This window comes from Cucurbita pepo, unplaced genomic scaffold (assembly GCF_057944985.1).
Source record: "Cucurbita pepo subsp. pepo isolate OVF unplaced genomic scaffold, ASM5794498v1 scafford_40, whole genome shotgun sequence".
Taxonomy (NCBI): domain Eukaryota; kingdom Viridiplantae; phylum Streptophyta; class Magnoliopsida; order Cucurbitales; family Cucurbitaceae; genus Cucurbita; species Cucurbita pepo.
The window spans coordinates 121988-133361 of NW_028257945.1; the positions used below are offsets into that span (position 1 = coordinate 121988).

The 11374-nt window shown below is 34.1% G+C and overlaps 1 non-coding gene across 1 annotated transcript; it reads right to left on the bottom strand.

The window, feature by feature from the left end:
* Positions 1-1027: 1027 nt before the first annotated feature.
* On the bottom strand, positions 1028-1101 carry TRNAT-AGU (transfer RNA threonine (anticodon AGU)). The gene has a single exon. It is a non-coding gene; the product is annotated as a tRNA-Thr (tRNA).
* Positions 1102-11374: the final 10273 nt, after the last annotated feature.

The following is an 11374-nucleotide window of genomic DNA, read 5'->3' on the forward strand; positions in this document are numbered from 1 at the left end:
TAATATAATATTCTAAAGTGAAAAAAATACTATAAAACATCTCTAAATTCAAACACGTAACCTACAATCTTATTATCCACCAAGAAGTTTTTGTGGCATAATTAAGACACATTATTCGTTCATTCTCCCATTCTTCAAGAGGATTCGTCATCGAATTCAATTGATTTCCTTGTAATGCAAACTTAAAATTATTTTCATTCCGTGGTTTTAATCTTGTCGAGGTCTTCCCTTTTATCTTTAGGTCATGCATGGATGTAAAAGTGAAATAGGAGTGCCGCTTCCTGTGCAGCCCATTGGTCTTATTTTTTTCCATGAGTTAGATATTGGCACGAGTTGAAATTAATTATTCAAACTTGCTTTATAATAAGCATTTTCTGCAAGAATTCAATCGAAAAGGTAGATACACTTAGTTTGAGTGCTCCCCTTAGAAAGAAAATTCTTTTACTTCTAAGTTTCTGTATATGTACCTTTTGTATACAAAACATTGTTCTCCTAAAAAACTAGAATCATCTTTCTTTTTAGTCTCTCTATCCGCGTCAAATATTTCTTTTTATTTTTCATTTTCTTCACTTTTTGTCTCTAATGGCCATATACTGTGTTTGCTGGCCTACCTAGAACCTAAAACTATGATACCAAATGACCCAATGTTCTAAAACTTTTAGAATTCAATCAAACAACATTGTTGAAAAATAAGATATTTAGATCTTAATTATCTAAGAACCAAAAAACAATAAGAAAGCTAAGTCAAGAGAACAAATGAATTTATGCTGTTGATGAGAGTTTAACTCAAGACCTCTCGCTTACAAAACAAGTGCTCTAACCAACTAAGCTACAAGAACAACTTCAAAAAACTACGTATCGAAGACTAAAATAATGTGTTATCTTCCACTTAAAATAGGATTTTTTTATGTTTTGTTGCCTATCGTGGGGTAGGTTTTGCATGTTATGTTTTGTTGCCTATGGTGGCTAAGTTGTTACAAGCATTGTATTTTTTTTTTTTTGGTGGAAACATACTAGAGGGCAATAATACTCTTGTTGAGAGTTGAACTCAAGACCTCCCGCTTACTAAACGGGTGCTCTAACCAACTGAGCTACAAGAGCTACTTGAAACTAAAAACATATTAATTCATGAATCGCCAAAACGAATAAACACCCAAGCAACTAGGGAAGAGAACAGAAAAGACTACTACAATACACTGTACATAGAATTGTATCATAAAATACAAACCAAAGAGACATATTTATAGGAATGAGAAAAATAAGCAAAATACTAATTTGTCTTTATAATGTAAACCCAAATCAAATAAAATTGTATTATAAAATAGATATGTTGTGAAACTCTTGGAATTCAATCTAATATTATCCAAGAAACCCCAAAACGATAAGGATAAAGAGAAAAGAAAAAACTCGTTTATAAACTCATGATCCACCAAGAAGTTTTTGTGGCATAATTAAGACACCTTATTTCGTTCATTCTCCCCTCTATCATCATTTGAAATACATATTATGTATCCTACCTAGAACCTAAAGCTTTGGTAAAATTTTAGAATTCAGTCTAACAACATTGAATTTATTTATGCTCTTGTTGAGAGTTGAACTCAAGATCTCTCGCTTACGAAACAAGTGCTCTAGCTAACTGAGTTACGAGTGCCACTTGAAAAAAATACGTATCGAAGACTAAAACGACAACCAAACAAATACTCGAACACTAAATCTTAGGTTTTTTATTCCATGTTAACTTTATGAAAGGAAAAAAGAAAAACGACTAGGATATACATTGTATGTAAAATTGTATTATGAAATACATACCTAAGAGACCTATTTTGTTACACCCCGAATTTTGAGGCATCGAAAGATCGAGAGTGACTCAAATACACTATGCAATGCATGAAAATGAAAGAACAACTAACAGAAAAAACAGTTACAAAAAAATTTGTGCGAGTTTAAAACTTTACAAGCAATGTGATAAACTCGAAGCAAGAATCAAAATGTATATTTACATATGCCTAGTTCATGTAACGAGTGAACAAGATTGGGGGAACATTGAAGAGTTCGTTCCCTTCCATTGGTATAGAGCCTGTTGATTTTTATTTTGAATTAAAAGTAGTATAGTGGGTATTTGATTTCTCATATATAAGATATATGTAATATTGTTTTGTAAAATTGATTGTTTTTGGCATATCAGTGTGGCATTAGATTTACCGATTTGTTAGACAAATGTATACGGTTAGGTTCATTGTAAATTGAAAAGTGACAGCGGCGGCCATGACGACGTTCATCCATTCGCGGTACAATTTAGAGTTTTGAAAGCCTAATTTTACTACATTTGGAATTGTTCCAAATTTTTTTTTAAAAAAAAAACTACCTTAAGAATTATTCTAAAAGTAAAATATGTATATTTAGAATTGTTCGAATAGGAAAAGTTCTCTATTTGGAATTGTTCCAACCAGGAAATAATCCTAATTTTTTTTACATATGGAATAGTTCCATACGAGAGAAAGATCTCAAACCCTAATTTTATTACATATGGAATAGTTACATATCGGTGTTGGGTTTTATGTCCTAAAACTCATAGTTTGTAAACAAAAACATATTATATTTTCAATAAAGCTATTATTGTTGTTTATTCAATAAAGATTGTTATTGAATAAAGTGAACTTTACGATTATTAATCTAAATCCAATAAACAAAGAACACTCTGGCTATAGTATGATTACTTGAACTATATGTAGAGACATAAGAGTGGATCAAGTTCAAGTATATAGTCAAAATAATCTATAGTATAAGGATAAGGTTGAGTACCTTATTTTGGGGACACTATGGATGCGACCCACTTTTGTATATGATATAAACAATGTGATCACTAAATTGTACATATGGAGACATGTGAGTGGGGGCGTCCTATGCAATGAGTATTGCATAAGATCGGACCATGAAGAAAACCACTCTCACTTTATAATGTCGTTTACTGTTGAGACTGATTTTCTTTTCATTCGATAAGCTAGGTAACTCGGTTTTAATCCTGAGCTAACCATAAACTCCTGTTTATTCGGAATTATCCTTAGATTTGCATGGGTGAGAGTGGCTCTAGTTCGCCGACTCAATAGGCCTCCCATTTCAGGGGTAAGACTGGGTGAATGGCTAAGGACGTGGGGTGCAAGATGGAATTCACTCCTACCCACTTTCAGGGATAGAAGAGAGGTAGTTCCCTTAAGCACTGACTCCAGGTCTTGAACAAGGGGCCCCACCCTCTCATTGGCCTGAGAGGGATTTGGTTTACTTGTTGGACCACAAACCAATTGTTCATTAGAGGATCAGTGAGACATAAGGAACAAGAAGTAACTTTAGGGGTAAAACGGTAAATTGACCCAGCTCTAGTTATGAACAACCTGTGAAGGATCGACTTACTAATCATGGTTATATCAAATGGACAGAAATATATCTATAGTGAGGGGAGTGCAACTACTAGTCTATAGTGGAGTGTCCTAGTAGTTAACGAGTGTTGGTTAACATGGTTAATGAGTTTAACCGGTTAATCTTGGATCGTTGGAGCCCATGATCTATAGGTCCATTAGGTCCCTCTAGGCTAGCTCATATCGGACTAAACCATAGAACAGTGTGACGAGTGAGTTCGAAGTGTTCGAATTCAAATTAGGAAATATACGCTACATATATACGATATATTTAACCGCATTTTTGTTTTATTTACGAATTAAACAAAACGAGAGAATCTGATAATCAAATTATGTGTCGGAATTGATTGGGATTGGCATTTGAATTAATATTAAATATTAATTAAATAGTTTAATTAATCATTTAATGTTACTTTAATTTGAAATTAATTATTCAAATTAATTGTTGAATTAAAATGAAGAAATGTAAAATGTTGACTTCATTTAATGGAAAAATCCATGTGAGTGGAATTTTGAGGTGTCAAAATTTGGTTAACTGAAACATGCATGCTTGCCACATAATCCGAAACATTTGAGTGGAATTTTGAGTGTCAAAATTTGGTGATCTCAAATTTGCATGAACATGCAAACATGACTCTTTAAATAGAGTGATCATGGTACATGGAAGGTCTTCTTCTTCTTGGTGAAAAACCTTGAGAAAAACCTCTCACAAACACTCTCTTCATATATACAAAATCTCTCCCAAGTTTAGTCACTCACCGGATTTCACAATCCCGTTCTAAGGCCGTAGGATAGTGGAGAAGACACTAGTGGTGGTTCAAAACCTATTCATGATGAAAAAGAAATTTGAACTACAAAAGGTTAGTATTCAAACTCATTAAGTTTTAATACTTATGAACATGGTAGTTATTTACTATAATTTATGTTCTAAAAGTGCCTAAGATCCAAATTGCTTCCGCATGTGTTATATTAACACCATCAATCGACAAAATCTCGAACCCTAATTTTATTAGATTTGGAATTGGTTACCATAGGAAAGATCTTAAAATCTAGTTTTATTAAATTTGGAATTGTTCCAAACATAAAAGATCTTGAAAATCAAGATATGTCTTCCATCTAAATTATTGTAATTTAATTCATTTTCAATTTCTAGGATATGTCAGACATGCCGGTCAATTTTGATTTTTTTTTTTAATTTAATTATGCATATGTTCTATGTTTTAAATTGATTGATTAAATGCATCTAGTATGTCATTTAGTTTAAAATCCCATTATGCATAATCATGTATTTTAATTGTTTTTTTAAATATAAATGTTATATTTGAAATTTTTTTATTAGGTTGTTTTCTTATAGAAATAAGATGATTTCTTAATTAGGATGTATTTTCCATATGCATTTGAGTATAATTGTTATGCTTGAAAATTAAATTAGGATATTTATTTCTTAAATTGAATGCATGATATTTACCTAATACGATTATGATTTGTTCTAATATGATTAGAATTTTGAGTAATCTATTAAATTTAATTTTAAAGGGTTTAAAATGCTAGATTTTTAAGATTATTCAAGAAGGGAATTAGTTTTCAAGTTTGTGATCCTCACGAGTGGTTCAAGTTGTTTTTAATTATTAATGTAATAATTTAGTTAATTGTTTGTTTTAAAATGCCAAAACCAATCCACTTTAGCGTGTTTAATTAATTATGCATTATGAATGTATGGTTTAATTAAATAGAAAATGTATATGCATAAAGTATGTCATATAGATTTAAAATCCCACCATAGGCTAAGCATGTTTCATGCATTCCAAGTATGTTATAAGTGTTATAATGTATAGTATGCATGTTTAGGGTTCCATGAGTAATAGATATAAATTGTTATATTATTGCATGGAATGGATGATTATATAATTGTTATATAAAGCATGTTAGATGCATGTTATAGGTTATTTTCAACGTCATAAAACGAGATAGACGTTAAATCTATAATAAAGATAAGTGCATGCTCACTTAGGGTTAAGAACCGAGCACGATCAATTTTAAAAGTTAAAATAGGTCGATGTCTTACAAAATTGTGGTTACGAGAAAGCTCACCTGACACGATCTTGTCTAAGGCTTGAGGTACTTAAGTTGACGGTTTACGGAACACCTACTACTTAGAGATCGGACCAGTACTTGAGCTTAGTTAGCCCAGTTTTATGAGCATGCTTGAGTGATGTAAGTTTTGGAAAAATCACCTAGACTTAGGTTATATTTAATTAGTCGGAATATACTTGAGTAATGAGTATACCCAACTGTCTAAAATACTTAGTGGGAGGAAAAAGGTATATAAGATACATTGTTTTCCTTTTCACGCTCTCTGAAAAATTCACACGTGAGATTCATGCTCGGCCTCGTGTCGCCCTGGGAGCGTCCTCCATTCGAAAGGTATTTGCATGAGTCAATAACAAGGTGAATAGAGAAAGTATTTATAGTAAGTGGGAGAAGGAAGTATATCAACACGTCCTATGGTCTCCACCACTAGGTTGCACCGTGAGATTCCTATGTTCCGCCTACATGTTGCCCTAGAGCAACTACCCATTCGGAGGGTCGTAACATGGGAGTCGAAACAACGCAAACTCCAGAAATGGATAGGATTTCTTAGATCCGTTCCCAACTTTGGCTTTTTCATTCGATAGCATTGTTGAGACCGATCTTTGAGGTCTGAAAATGGTAGGTCACACTTACGAAGAATTACTAAGAGTTAGTATATTCTTGACCAAAATAACGATAACTAAAAACACTGTAGAAACAAGAGTTATTCTGGGACTTGTGTTTAAGTCAAGAATGTCTTGGTTTAGTGAATGAGTCATTGACTGCCCCTCGGTAGCAGTTGCTCTAACTCACTAAAGTATCGTTGCAAATTAATAATTTTTGGGTACATTACATTTGCTAAAACTGATTGGATTAAACAGGATTAAGTCAAATCACTAATAGAATTTTCTTTATATCACAGCATCACAAACTCAATAGTACAATTACTCGCTTCTGAGAAATTAAACGGCGACAATTACGCAACTTGGAAATCAAACCTAAACACAATACTGGTAATTGATGATTTAAGGTTTGTTTTAACTGAGGAGTGTCCTCCAAACCCCAGCTCAAATGCAAACCGAACAGTTCGGGATGCGTATGACAGATGGATAAAGGCAAATGACAAAGCCCGAGTGTACATTCTAGCCAGCATATCTGATGTTTTGGCTAAGAAACACGATGTTATGGGTACTGCTAAAGAGATTATGGAATCTCTAAAAGGGATGTTTGGACAACCGTCCTTCTCCCTTAGACATGAAGCCATAAAATACATTTACAACTGCCGTATGAAAGAAGGGACCTCAATTAGAGAACATGTCCTGGACATGATGATCCATTTCAATGTGGCAGAAGAAAATGAAGCTATCATTGATGAGAAGATTCAAGTCAGTTTTATCATGATGTCTCTCTCGAAGGGCTTCTTCCAGTTCCGCACCAATGTGGTAATGAACAAAATAGAATATAACTTGACTGCTCTTCTCAATGAGCTACAGACTTATCAGTCCCTCTTAACGAACAAGGAACAAATAGGAGAAGCAAATGTTGTTATCTCAAAGAAATTACTACGAGGATCGTCCTCCAAAAATAAGTCTGGACCTTCTAACTTCTAAAAAGTGTTTTGATGAAGAAGAAGGGTAAAGGGAAAAATAAGATTCCTACTAACCGCAAACACAAGATTCAAAAAGAAGATAAAGGAAAATGTTTCCATTGCAACGAAAATGGGCACTGGAAGAGAAATTGCCCAAAATACCTTACAGAGAAGAAAGTCGAAAAGACACAACAAGGTAAATATGATTTACTCGTTGTAGAAATATTTTTAGTAGAGTATGACAACTCAACTTGGATACTAGATTCAGGGGCAACTAATCATATTTGTTCTTTTTACCAGGAAACTAGCTCCTGGAGAATGCTTGCGGACGGCGAGATAACACTTAGGGTTGGAACAGGAGAGGTTGTCTCAGCAAGATCAGTAGGAAATTTAAAGTTGTTTTTTTTGGAGATAGATTCATTATATTAGATAATGTACTTTTTGTTCCTGAAATAAAAAGAAATCTAATATCTATCTCTTGTTTATTAGAGCAATTGTATAAAGTATCTTTTGAAATCAATGAAGTGTTCATTTGCAAAAGAGATATTCATATTTGTTCTGCAAAACTAGAAAACAAGTTATATATGTTAAAACCGAGCGAAAAAAAAGCTATTTTAAATACCGAGATGTTTAAAACAGCTGAAACTCAAAATAAACGACAAAAGATTTCTCCTAATACCTATCTTTGGCACTTAAGACTAGGCCACATTAATCTCAATAGGATTGAGAGATTGGTTAAAAGAGAACTTGTAAATGAGTTAGAAGACAACTCTTTACCTCCATGTGAGTCTTGTCTTGAGGGTAAAATGACTAAACGATCGTTTTCCGAAAAAGGTTCTAGAGCCAAAGAAACCTTAGAACTGGTGCATACAGATCTCTGTGGTCCAATGAATGTCAAAGCACGAGGAGGGTATGAATATTTCATCAATTTTATTGATGATTATTCAAGGTATGGCTATCTTTACCTAATGCGTCACAAGTTCGAAGCTCTTGAAAATTTTAGAGAGTATAAGACTGAGGTTGAGAATCTATTAGGTAAAACTATTAAAACACTTCGATCACATCGAGGAGGAGAGTACATGGACTTAAGATTTCAGGACTATATGATAGAACATGGAATAAGATCTCAACTCTCAGCACCTGGTATGCCTCAACAAAATGGTGTATCAGAAAGGAGAAATAGAACTGTGTTAGACATGGTTCGGTCTATGATGAGTTTCGCTCAATTACCCGATCCGTTTTGGGGATATGCAGTGGAGACTTCTACATACATTTTGAACATGGTTTCTACTAAGAGTGTTTCAAAAACACCTTATGAGTTATGGAAAGGGCGCAAAGGTAGTTTACGTCACTTCAAAATTTGGGGATGTTCAGCACATGTGTTGTTGCAAAACCCAAAAAAATTAGAACGTCGTTCAAAATTATGTCTATTCGTAAGATACCCCAAAGAGACGAAAGATGGTTTGTTTTATGACCCTCAAGAAAATAGAGTGTTCGTATCAACAAATGCTACATTCTTAGAGGAAGACTGTAACGACCCGAAAAAAAAAAATAATCATAATAAGTAAATAATAATTATAAAAAAAAAAAAAAAATTATCGACCCTCTCTCCACCTTCCCCAAATATTTCCCCAACACCTCCCACTACAAAATGATCTGCAAAAGAAAGAAATAAAACAGAAACAAAAAAAATGGTAGATTTTGGGAATGAGAAAAATGGGAGAAAGAAACAAAAGAAAGATAGAAGATTTTGGGAGAGAAAAATTGGATCCAATGGCTTCACTCCAAGGAGATTTGATAGGAAGGGAAAGAGAGAAAACTTATGGGTAAGTTAGATCTCCTCTTCTCTTATTTTTGCACGAAATAGAAAAGTTATTTTAGATCTCTTTTTTCAATTATTTAGATTTTTGGATATCTTATTGAAAATCAAAATTGATTGAAAAATGGTTTTGTCAATTGCATGGATCATCATTTTTAGGAAAGAGAAGAAAATCATAATTGATTGATGCATAGTCAGTTTTATGAAGGAAAATAAGAATGGATTGTAAATGACTTATTTGATTGGATAGTCATTTGCAAAACAGAAGAAAACAGAATAGATTGAAAATGGCTTCGGTTAATAATAGTAGTTTGTAGGAAAGAGAAGAAAACAGAATAGATTGAAAATATTTTTCTGTTAATTGGAGAGTGGAAAGAGAGGAGAACAGAACTGATTGAAATTTATTTTATAATTGCAAAATGATTTATAGGAAGAAAAAAAAATACAGAGAGAAGAGAACAAAGAGGTACAACATAAGAGAAGGAAAATGGAAGATGTGAAAAATTATTATTGTTTGCATCCAGAGAATATAATATTATAACAAACCATAGTTGGATTGAATGATTCGAAGCAGCATGAAATAATATTGACATATTTTCAATTTGAATTTTAGAAAATTTAGAAACAATGAAAACTTGGAATTCGATTTTTACTTAGACCGTTTTAGAGCGTATTTCACATTGTTAGTTGGATTATTAATTAAAATGTGAAATACTAACAAAAGGTGACGAACGATGGGATATGAAGCGAACTCCAGCAACCTTTGGAGCAGCTCTCGAGGAACGGGTGCTTACGTTAATTAAATTAGGGAATACTTCGGCTGAGGCCAACCAGGTAAGTGGCCTTACTATAGAATAGGCTAAAAATTGTATGAGTTACGATGATGTATGAACTATGTCGTACGATGTGGTAGATGAGTTATGATAATGTATGATGTATGACTTTGATGATGTATGAGTTATGATGATGTGTGGGTTATGATACCTGATGATGTGCTCAGTATATATATATTTTGATGAATGTCGTACTTGATATGTTTGATGCACTTTGTGGCAATATGATGAGTATGATGATTGCGTGACGTTTACCTTAATATGATGACATTTTCCATATTGAGCATGCTATATGATGATGAGTGCCATATTGCATCATGTCGTTAGATCGACATAGGACACAACCCTAAGAGGGTGAAAATGATATTAATATAAATATCCACGAGTATGTGTTACCTAGAGTAACAAAGAGATGAGACTAGAGGGTTGTGTCAGAAGAGACATTATGATGGATTTAGAGGGACCTCATGCATATTGTATGTTCATAAGCATAGGGCTACTTCCCCTAGAGATGATGAGTGCGGACGCGAATCGTATGATGAGCGCGTATGCGCACAGGTGCAAAAGCACACAGATGAGGGCGTTCATGAGGTGCATGACACTCTGGGGTTCAGCTGACCTCCGGACGTCGCTACAGATTAGCTTGACCAGAGGGTCCAGGGGGTGTGCGAGCGCCCTAGGGATTCACACTCGTACGTGTGAGTCGTGTGTAGGGAAGTACTACACATCCAATTTGTCCAAGACTGGAGGCCACCCCTAAGATGATTAGAGATAGGTCCCTAAATCATGATTGCATGTGTTTGCATTTGCATGACCCCTATAGTGGGGCCACTTACTGAGTATTCTTTGAAATACTCAGGCCGTGTGCCACATCATTTTTCAGGTAAAGGCAAGGCGCACTTGTACGGAGGACGGCGGCATCGCGAGCAGAGACTGTGGCACGTGCATAAGGTAGATTCATATTTAAATTTCTAGTCTTAAGTTAGAATAGGTTGTTTTGCATTTCATTGTTTTAAATTATTTTGTATTTGTTTTTGTTTTCTCTAAATTTCAGTTTTCCAGAGAAGAAGTTGTTTTTAAACGTTTTTTTGAAGTTAACGTTATCAACTATGTTCATGTAAGAGTTATATTTCCGCATTATAGATGGGCATGAGACGTTAGTAGCGACTCTGAGTATGTGGAAATTTAGGGTCGTTACAAAGACCACGTAAGAAATCATCAACCTTGCAGCAAACTAGTATTAAGTGAGATTTCTAAAGAAGCTACTGATAAAACAACAAGAGTTGTTGATTAAGCTGGTCCTTCAACAAGAGTTGTTGATGGAGCTGACACTTCTGGTCAATCACATTCTTCAAGAGTTGAGAATGCCTCGACGTAGTGGGAGGGTTATAACTCAACCCGATCGTTACTTGGGTTTGGTAGAAACTCAAGTCATCATACTTGATGTTGGCGTTGAGGATCCATTGACCTATAAACAGGCAATGAATGATGAAGATAGAGATCAGTGGATTAAAGCCATGAATCTTGAAATGGAGTCAATGTACTTCAATTCAGTCTGGGAACTTGTAGATCAACTAGATGGAGTAAAATCTATTGGTTGCAAATGATTCTATAAGAGGAAACGAGACCAAACCAGTAAGGTACAAACCTT